Consider the following 11,403-nt stretch of genomic DNA (forward strand, 5'->3'; position numbering starts at 1 on the left):
TTTTATTCCTTTCTTCTTCTACTAACAATAAGGAACCTCTTTACTGTGACATAGAGGATTCCTCTTTCTTTTCTTGTTCTCTTCTTCCCTATATGAGCAGGAGCAAGGACAAGAACATTCTTATTGAAGCAGATCATGAACCTGAAAGGACTCTGAAGAGGAAGTCAAGAGAAACTAAAAATCAACAATTCAGAGAAACCTCAAAAAAAAAAAAAAAAGAAAAAAAGGAAAGACAAAAAGCTTCCACCTCCGAGTCATGGGAGATGGAAAGACTAATATAAGCCGTCATAGCTCAGTGGTAGAACATGTGGCTACAAATCAAGAGATTCCTGAGATACCTCAGGGAATAAGTTGTCCTTCACACAAATATTGGAAACAACTAAGGGGAGGAACACCAAAATTACTAGGAATCATTCAAAAGAAGCAAGGAAGAGACATAAAGAAGCTCAAAAAGCACCATTGGATCTTCAAAGAAGGCGCCACCCTCACTCAGGTGGACTCATTCCTTGTTCTTATTTTCTCTGCTTTTTCGGTTTTTATCCTTCATGTTTATCTATATTTTGTGTCTCTACTTCATGATCATTAGTATGTAGTGACTATGCCTTAAAGATTATGAATAATTCCATGAATCCTTCACCTCTCTTAAAAGAAAAATGTTTTAATTCAAAAGAACAAGAAGTACATAAATTTCGAAAATAGCTCTTGAATTTAGTTTAATTATATTGATGTGGTGACAAGACTTTTTGTTTTCTGAATGAATGCTTGAACAGTGCATATGTCTTTTGATCTTGTTGTTTATGAATGTTAAAATTGTTGGCTCTTGAAAGAATGATGAACAAAGAGAAATGTTATTGAGGATCTAAAAAATCATGAAATTGATTCTTGAAGCAAGAAAAAGCAGTGAAAAAGAAGAAGCATTCGAAAAAAAAGAGTATATAGAAAAAGAAGGAGCAGTAGAAAAAGCCAATAGCCCTTAAAACCAAAAGGCAAGGGTAAAAAGGATCCAAGGCTTTGAGCATCAATGGATAGGAGGGCCCAAGGAAATAAAATCCAGGCCTAAGCGGCTAAATCAAGCTGTCCCTAACCATGTGCTTGTGTCATGAAGGTCCAAGTAAAAAGCTTGAGACTAAGTGGTTAAAGTCGTGATCCAAGGCAAAAGAGTGTGCTTAAGAGCTCTGGACACCACGAACTGGGGACTTTAGCAAAGTTAAGTCACAATCTGAAAAGGTTCACCCAGTTATGTGTCTGTGGCATTTATGTATCCGGTGGTAATACTGGAAAACAAAATGCTTAGGGCCACGGCCAAGACTCATAAGTAGCTGTGTTCAAGAATCAACATGCTTAACTAGGAAAGTCAATAACACTATCCGAAATTCTAAGTTCCTAGAGAAGCCAATCATTCTGAACTTCAAAGGAAAAAGTGAGATGCCAAAACTGTTCAGAAGCAAAAAGCTACAAGTCCCGCTCATTTAATTATAATTAATATTCATTGATATTTCTGAATTTATAGTATATTCTCTTCTTTTTATCCTGTTTGATTTTCAGTTGCTTGGGGACAAGCAACAATTTAAGTTTGGTGTTGTGATGAGCGGATAATTTATACGCTTTTTGGCATTGTTTTTAGGTAGTTTTTAGTAAGTTCAAGCTACTTTTAGGGATGTTTTCATTAGTTTTTATGTTAAATTCACATTTCTGAACTTTACTAGGAGTTTTTGTGTTTTTCTGTGATTTCAGGTAATTTCTGGCTGAAATTGAGGGACTTGAGCAAAACTCTGAAAAAAGGCTGACAAAAGGACTGCTGATGCTGTTGGATTCTGACCTCCCTGCACTCGAAATGGATTTTCTGGAGCTACAGAACTTCAAATGGCGCGCTCTCAACGGCGTTGGAAAGTAGACATTCAGGGCTTTCCAGCAATATATAATAGTTCATACTTTATTCGGAAATTGACGACGTAACTTGGCATTGAACGCCAAGTTCATGCTGCTGTCTGGAGTTAAACGCCAGAAAAACGTCATGATCCGGAGTTGAACGCCCAAAACACATCATAACTCGGAGTTCAACTCCAAGAGAAGCCTCAGCTCGTGGATTGATCAAGCTCAGCCCAAACATACACCAAGTGGGCCCCGGAAGTGGATTTATGCATCAATTACTTACTCATGTAAACCCTAGGAGCTAGTTTATTATAAATAGAACATTTAACTAATGTATTTGACATCTTTTGATCACTTTAGATCTTAGGATCAGATCTCTGGACGCCTAGTCCTTAGACCTTGGGGGCTGGCCTCTCGGCCATGCCTGAACCTTTCACTTATGTATTTTCAACGGTGGAGTTTCTACACACCATAGATTAAGGGTGTGGAGCTCTGCTGTACCTCAAGTTTCAATGCCATTAAGATGATATCCTATTCAATTCTATTTATTCCTATTTCAAGATATACGTTGCACTTCAACTTGATGAATGTGATGATCCGTGACACTCATCATCATTCTCACCTATGAACGCGCGTGATTGACAACCACTTCCGTTCTACTCTAGGCCGGGCGCATATCTCTTAGATTCTCCAACAGAATCTTCGTGGTATAAGTTAGATAGATGGCGGCATTCATGAGAATCCAGAAAGTCTAAACCTTGTCTATGGTATTCCGAGTAGGATTCTAGGATTGAATGACTGTGACGAGCTTCAAACTCCTGAAGGCTGGGCGTGATGACAAGCGCAAAAGAATCAATGGATTCTATTCCAACTTGATTGAGAACCGACAGATGATTAGCCATGCGAGTGACAGCCGCAGAGGACCATTTTCACTGAGAGGATGGGATGTAGCCATTGACAACGGTGATGCCCTACAAACAGCTTGCCATGGAAAGGAGTAAGAAGGATTGGATGAAAGCAGTAGGAAAGCAGAGATTCAAGAGGAGCACAGCATCTCCATACACCTATCTGAAATTCCCACTATTGATTTACATAAGTATTTCTATCCTATTTTATTTTCTGTTTATTATTTATTTTAGAAAATCCATAATCAATTGGTTTAATCCGCCTAACTGAGATTTACAAGGTGACCATAGCTTGCTTCATACCAACAATCTCCGTGGGATCGACCCTTACTCACGTAAGGTATTACTTGGACGACCCAGTGCACTTGCTGGTTAGTTGAGCGAGACTGTGAAGTTGATTTTAGACCATGGTATTGTGCACCAAGTTTTTGGAGCCATTACCGAGGAATATTATTCGAGTTGTGTGAAAGTATAAATCACAATTTCGCCCACCAGTGAGGTTGAGACTTGAGACTATGGTGAGATGACTAGTGAGGTGAGGGTTACTGGGTGCTGCCATTTAGGGGATTAGGGTTAGGGGGAATTGATGAGCGGATAATTTATACGCTTTTTGACATTGTTTTTAGGTAGTTTTTAGTAGGATCTAGCTACTTTTAGGGATGTTTTCATTAGTTTTTATGCAAAATTCACATTTCTAGACTTTACTATGAGTTTGTGTGTTTTTCTATAATTTCAGATATTTTCTGGCTGAAATTGAGGGACCTGAGCAAAACTCTGATAGAAGGCTGACAAAGGACTGCTGATGTTGTTGGATTCTGACCTCCCTGCACTCGAAATGAATTTTCTGGAGCTATAGAACTCCAAATGGTGCGCTCTCAACGGCGTTGGAAAGTAGACATCCAGAGCTTTCCAGAAATATATAATAGTCTATACTTTATTCGAGCTTAGATGATGCAAACTGGCGTTCAATGCCAGTTCCATGCTGCATTCTGGAGTCAAACGCCAGAAACACGTCATAAACCAGAGTTAAACTCCAAAAACACATTACAACTTGGTGTTTAACTCCAAGAGAAGCCTCTGCACGTGTAAATCTCAAGCTCAGCCTAAGCACACACCAAGTGGGCCCCGGAAGTGGATTTCTGTATTAATTACTTATTTCTGTAAACCCTAGTAGCTAGTCTAGTATAAATAGGACATTTTACTATTGTATTAGACATCTTGGTTTCGTCTTTTATCTTAGCATCCATCTTTGGACGTTTAGTTCTTAGACTTTGGGGGCTGGCCATTCGGCCATGCCTGAACCTTGATCACTTATGTATTTTCAACGGTGGAGTTTCTACACACCATAGATTAAGGTGTGGAGCTCTGCTGTACCTCGAGTTTTAATGCAAAGTACTACAGTTTGCTATTCAATTCGGCTTATTCTTACTCTAAGATATTCGTTGCACTTCAACATGATGAATGTGATTATCCGTGACACTCATCATCATTCTCACCTATGAACGAGTGATTGACAACCACTTCCGTTCTACCTTAGAACGAGCGAGTATCTCTTGGATTCCCTAACCAGAATCTTCGTGGTATAAGCTAGAACCCTTTGGCGGCCACTCTTGAGGATCCGGAAAGTCTAAACCTTGTCTGTGGTATTCTGAGTAGGATTTAGGGATTGAATGGCTGTGACGAGCTTCAAACTCGCGATTGTTGGGCGTGATGACAAACGCAAAAGAATCAATGGATTCTATTCCGACATGATCGAGAACCGACAGATGATTAGCTATGCTGCGACAGAGCATTTGGACCATTTTCACTGAGAGGATGGGATGTAGCCATTCACAACGGTGATGCCCTACATACAGCTTGCCATGGAAAAGAGTAAGAGGGATTGGATGAAAGCAGCAGGAAAGCAGAGATTCAGAAGGAATACAGCATCTTCATACACTTATCTGAAATTCCTACCAATGATTTACATAAGTACTTCTATCTTTATTTTCTCTTTATTTATTATTATTTTCAAAAAACCATTATAACCATATGAATCCGCCTAACTGAGATTTACAAGGTGACCATAGGTTGCTTCATACCAACAATTTCCGTGGGATCGACCCTTACTCACGTAAGGTTTATTACTTGGACGACCCAGTGCACTTGTTGGTTAGTTGTGCGGAATTGTGACAAAGTGTGATTCACGTTTGAGAGCACCAAGTCTATTGGCGCCATTGTTGATGATCACAATTTCGTGCACCAAATTTTTGGCGCTGTTGCCGGGGATTGTTCGAGTTTGGACAACTGACGGTTCATCTTGTTGCTCAGATTAGGTAATTTTATTTTCAAAAATTTTTCAAAAACCTTTCAAAAATTTTATTTATTTATTTGTTTTCGTTTCTCTAAAAATAATTTTCAAAAAAAAAATCCTAAAATCATAAAATAAAAAATAATTTGTGTTTCTTGTTTGAGTCTAGAGTCAAATTTTAAGTTTGGTGTCAATTGCATGTTTTTAAAATTTATGCATTCTTTTTTTGAAAATTCATGCATGTGTTCTTCATGATCTTCAAGTTGTTCTTGATAAGTCTTCTTATTTGATCTTTAAATTTTCTTATTTTGTGTTTTTTTGTTGTTTTTTATATGCATTCTTGCATTCATAGTGTCTAAACGTGAAAAATTTCTAAGTTTGGTGTCTTGCATATTTTTCTTTTCTTGAAAATTTTTCAAAAATAAGTCTTGATGTTCATCTTGATCTTCAAAGTGTTCTTTGTGTTCATCTTGACATTCATAGTGTTCTTGCATGCATCATGTGTTTTGATATCATTAAAAATTCAAAATTCAAAAAAATATCTTTTCCTTATTTTGCTCATAATTTTCGAAAATTTGAGTTGACTTAGTCGAAAATTTTTAAAACTTAGCTATTGCTTATAAGTCAAGTCAAATTTTCAATTTTTAAAATCCTATCTTTTCAAAATCTATTTCAAAAATCAAATATTTTTCATTTTTTATTATTTCCGAAAATTTTTAAAATTTATTTTCAAAATCTTTTTCTTATCTTTATTTCAAAATTTCGAAAACTTTACTAACAATTAATGTGATTGATTCAACAATTTGAAGTTTGTTACTTTCTTGTTAAGAAAGGTTCAATCTTTAAATTCTAGAATCATATCTTTTAGTTTCTTGTTAGTCAAGTAATCAAATTTTAATTTTAAAAATCAAATCTTTTCCAAAATATCTTTTTCAATCATATCTTTTCAAAATATCTTTTTTTTTCAAATTATATCTTTTTCAAATTCAATTCCAATATCTTTTCTAACTTCTTATCTTTTCAAAATTGATTTTCAAATCTTTTTCAACTAACTAATTGACTTTTTGTTTGTTTCTTATCTTTTTCAAAACCACCTAACTACTTTTCTCTCTCTAATTTTCGAAAATTACCTCCCTCTTTTTCAAAATTCTTTTAATTGACTAATTGTTTCAAATTTTAATTTTAATTGTTTTTCTTCTCTTGATTTTCGAAAATCACTAACCCTTTTTCAAAATTTATTTTCGAATTTCTCCCTCTCTCATCTTCTTCTATTTATTTATTTATTTACTAACACTTCTCTTCATCTCAAGAATTCGAACCTATCTTCCCCCTTGTGTTTGGATTCTTAACTTTTTTCCTTCCTCTATTCCTTTCTTCTTCTACTAACATAAAGGAATCTCTATACTGTGACATAGAGGATTTCTCTTCCTTTTCTGTTCTTTTCTTTTTCATATGAGCAGGTGATGAACGGATAATTTATACACTTTTTGGCATTGTTTTTAGTATGTTTTTAGTATGTTTTAGTTAGTTTTTATTAGATTTTTATTAGTTTTTAGTTAAAATTCACTTTTCTGGACTTTACTATGAGTTTGTGTATTTTTTTGTGATTTCAGGTATTTTCTGGCTGAAATTGAGGGACCTGAGCAAAAATCTGATTCAGAGGCTGAAAAGGACTGCAGATGCTGTTGGATTCTGACCTCCCTGCACTCGAAGTGGATTTTCTGGAGCTACAGAAGTCCAATTGGCGCGCTCTCAATTGCGTTGGAAAGTAGACATTCTGGGCTTTCCAGCAATGTATAATAGTCCATACTTTGCCCGAGATTTAACGGCCTAAACCGGCATTCCAAATCAGCTCAAAACTGCCCGGCGTTAAACGCCGGAACTGGCACAAGAATGGGAGTTAAACGCCCAAACTGGCACAAAAGCTGGCGTTTAACTCCAAGAAAAGTCTCTACACATAGAAGCTTCAATGCTCAGCCCAAGCACACATGGGCCCGGAAGTGAATTTTTATGTCATTTACTCATCTTTGTAAACCCTAAGCCACTAGTTATCTACAAATAGGACCTTTTGCTATTGTATTTTATCATCTTTTGATCATGTTTTTATGATTGAACCTCTTTGGGAGGCTGGCCATTCGGCCATGCCTAGACCTTGTTCTTATGTATTTTCAACGGTGGAGTTTCTACACACCATAGATTAAGGTGTGGAGCTCTGCTGTACCTCGAGTATTAATGCAATTACTATTGTTCTTCTATTCAATTCAGCTTATTCTTGTTCTAAGATATCACTTGTTCCTCAACTTGATGAATGTGATGATCCGTGAGACTCATCATCATTCTCACCTATGAACGTGTGCCTGACAACCACCTCCGTTCTACCTTAGATTGAGTGGATATCTCTTGGATCCCTTAATCGGAATCTTCGTGGTATAAGCTAGAATTGATGGCGGCATTCAAGAGAATCCGGAAGGTCTAATCCTTGTCTATGGTATTCTAAGTAGGATTCAAGGATTGAATGACTGTGACGAGCTTCAAACTCCTGAAGGCTGGGCGTTAGTGACAGACGCAAAAGAATCAATGGATTCTATTCCAACTTGATTGAGAACCGACAGATGATTAGCCGTGCTGTGACAGAGCGCGTTGAACATTTTCACTGAGAGGACGGGACTGTAGCCACTGACAACGGTGATGCCCAACATACAGCTTGCCATGGAAAGGAGTAAGAAGGATTGGATAAAGACAATAGGAAAGCAGAGAGACGGAAGGGACAAAGCATCTCCATTCGCTTATCTGAAATTCTCACCAATGAATTACATAAGTATCTCTATCTTTATTTTATGCTTTATTCATAAATCATCCATAACCATTTGAATCTGCCTGACTGAGATTTACAAGATGACCATAGCTTGCTTCATACCAACAATCTCCGTGGGATCGACCCTTACTCGCCTAAGGTTTATTACTTGGACGACCCAGTGTACTTGCTGGTTAATTGTGCGAAGTTGTGATAAAGAGATAAGATTGCAATTGAGCGTACCATGTTGATGCGCCATTGATGATCAAAATTTCATGCACCAAGTTTTTGGTGGCCGTTGCCGGGGATTGTTTGAGTTTGGACAACTGACGGTTCATCTTGTTGCTTAGATTAGGTATTTTTCTTTAGAGTTCTTAAGAATGAATTCTAGTGTTTCAAGGTGATGTTCTTATCATCACCAAAGCTGATTGATTCCCATCAATTTAGCTCTTGAATGAAATGTCCTGCTGAAGCTTGGCTAGCCATGTCTAATTTCTTTAGACTGAAGCTTTAGACTAACATTGCATGATTCCTGGAATTCTCATTAAGAATTTTGATATCTTTATTTTCTTTTTCACTCAATTTTCTAAAAAAAAATCTAAAAAAATTACAAAATCATAAAAACCAAAAATATTTTGTATGTTTCTTGTTGAGTCTAGTGTCTCATTTTAAGTTTGGTGTCAATTGCATGTTTCTATTCTTCTTACATTCATTCATGTGTCTTCATTGATCTTCAAGTTGTTCTTGATGATTTCCTTGTTCTGATGTTTAAATTCTCTTGTCTTGAATGTTTTGTTGTTTCTCATATGCATTCTCATTTTGTTAGTGTCAATGGTATACAAACTGCTAAGTTTGGTGTCTTGCATGCATTGTTATTTGATTTTAGTTGCATTTTGATTATTCCTCATTATTAAAAATCCAAAAAAAATTTTAATTTGTGTCTTTTCAAGTCAATAATACAGAGAATTGAAGATTCAGAACATACAGCAGAGGAATTACACAGAAAAGGCTTGGCGTTCAAAACGCCCAGTGAAGAAGGAAAACTGGCGTTTAAACGCCAGCCAGGGTGCCTGGCTGGGCGTTTAACGCCCAAAAGGGTAGTGTTTTGGGCGTTAAACGACAGAATGGATACCATTCTGGGCGTTTAACGCTAGGATGGCACAAGAGGGAAGATTCTGTTTTTAATTCAAATTTTTTTCAAGTTTTCAAAATTTTTCAAAATCAAATCTTTTTCAAATCAAATCTTTTCAATCATATATTTTCAAAATCAATTTCTTTCTTTTTCAAAAATACTTGCTATCAATTAATGATTTGATTCAACATTTCAAATATGTTGCCTTTTCTGTTGAGAAAGGTTTAATGTTTGAATCATATCTTTTCTTGTTAGCCAAGTCATTAATTTTCAAAATCAAATCTTTTTAAATTGTTTTTCAAATCATATCTTCTCAATCATATCTTTTTAAAATCATAACTTTTCAATCATATCTTCTTAATCACATCTTTTTCAAAATAAGTTTTCAATCATATCTTTCTAATTTCTAATTTCAAAATCTTTTTCAAAAATCACTTGATTTCTTTTCCACTCCTAGTTTTCAAAAATCAATTAGTATTTTTCAAAATGTTTTTAAAATCTTTTTAATTTATTTTCGAAAATTTCTTCCCCTCTTCTCACATCCTTCTATTTATGGACTAGCACTCCTCCTCAATGCACAATTCGAACTCTATCCATCTTGATAAGTTCGAATTCTTTTACCTTTTCCTTCTATTTTTCTTTTCCTCTGACACCTCAAGGAATCTCTATACTGTGACATAGAGGATTCCATACTTTCTTGTTCTCTTCTCTTTCATATGAGCAGGAGCAAAGACAAATGCATTCTTATTGAGGCTGACCCTGAACCTGAAAGGACTTTGAAGCGAAAGCTAAGAGAAGCTAAGGCACAACTCTCTGTTGAGGACCTAACAGAAATCTTCAAACAAGAAAAAGACATGGCAGCCAAAAACAACAACAATGCCAACAATGCAAGGAAGGTGCTGGGTGACTTTACTGCACCTACTCCCGACTTCTATGGGAGAAGCATTTCTATCCCTGCCATTGGAGCAAACAACTTTGAGCTTAAGCCTCAATTAGTTTCTCTAATGCAACAGAATTGCAAGTTCCATGGACTTCCATTGGAAGATCCTCATCAGTTTTTAGCTGAGTTCTTGCAAATCTGTGACACTGTCAAGACTAATGGGGTTGACCCTGAAGTCTACAGACTTATGCTATTCCCTTTTGCTGTAAGAGACAGAGCTAGGATAGGGTTGGACTCACAACCTAAAGAATGCCTGAACTCTTGGGAAAAGCTAGTCAATGCCTTCTTGGCAAAGTTCTTTCCACCTCAAAAATTGAGTAAGCTTAGAGTGGAAGTCCAAACCTTCAGACAGAAGGAAGGTGAATCCCTCTATGAAGCTTGGGAAAGATACAAACAATTGATCAGAAAGTGTCCCTCTGACATGCTTTCTGAATGGAGCATCATAGGTATCTTCTATGATGGTCTGTCTGAACTGTCCAAGATGTCATTGGATAGCTCTGCTGGAGGATCTCTTCATCTGAAGAAGACGCTTGCAGAAGCTCAAGAACTCATTGAAATGGTTGCAAATAACCAATTCATGTACACTTCTGAAAGGAATCCTGTGAACAATGGGACGAATCAGAAGAAAGGAGTTCTTGAGATTGATACTCTGAATGCCATATTGGCACAGAACAAAATATTGACTCAACAAGTCAATATGATTTCTAAAAGTCTGTCTGGAATGCAAGCTGCACCAGGCAGTACTAAGGATGCTTCATCTGTAGAAGAAGCTTATGATCCTGAGAACCCTTCAATGGAAGAGGTGAATTACATGGGAGAATCCTACGGAAACACCTATAATCCTTCATGGAGAAATCATCCAAATCTCTCATGGAAGGATCAACAGAGACCTCAACAAGGTTTCAACAACAATAATGGTGGAAGAAACAGGTTTAGCAATGGCAAGCCTTTTCCATCATCTTCTCAGCAACAGACAGAGAATTCTAAGCAGAGCCACTCTGACTTAGCAACCATGGTCTCTGATCTAATCAAAACCACTCAAAGTTTCATGACTGAAACAAGGTCCTCCATTAGGAATTTGGAGGCAGAAGTGGGACAGCTGAGCAAGAAAATTACTGAACTCCCTCCTAGTAGTCCTCCAAGCAATACAGAAGAGAATCCAAAAGGAGAATGCAAGGCCATTAACATGACCCACATGGCCGAACTTGGAGAGGAGGAAGAGGCAGTGATTGCCACTGAGGAAGACCTCAATGGACGTCCACTGGCCTCCAATGAGTTCCCTAATGAGGAACCATGGGAATCTGAGGCTCATAATGAGACCATAGAGATTCTATTGGATTTACTTCTGTCATTCATGAGCTCTGATGAGTATTCTTCCTCTGAAGAGGACGAATATGTCACTGAAGAGCAAGTTGCTAAGTACCTTGGAGCAATCATGAAGCTAAATGACAAGTTATTTGGTAATGAGAC

This window comes from Arachis stenosperma, chromosome 3, assembly GCF_014773155.1.
Source record: "Arachis stenosperma cultivar V10309 chromosome 3, arast.V10309.gnm1.PFL2, whole genome shotgun sequence".
NCBI classification, from domain to species: Eukaryota; Viridiplantae; Streptophyta; class Magnoliopsida; order Fabales; family Fabaceae; genus Arachis; species Arachis stenosperma.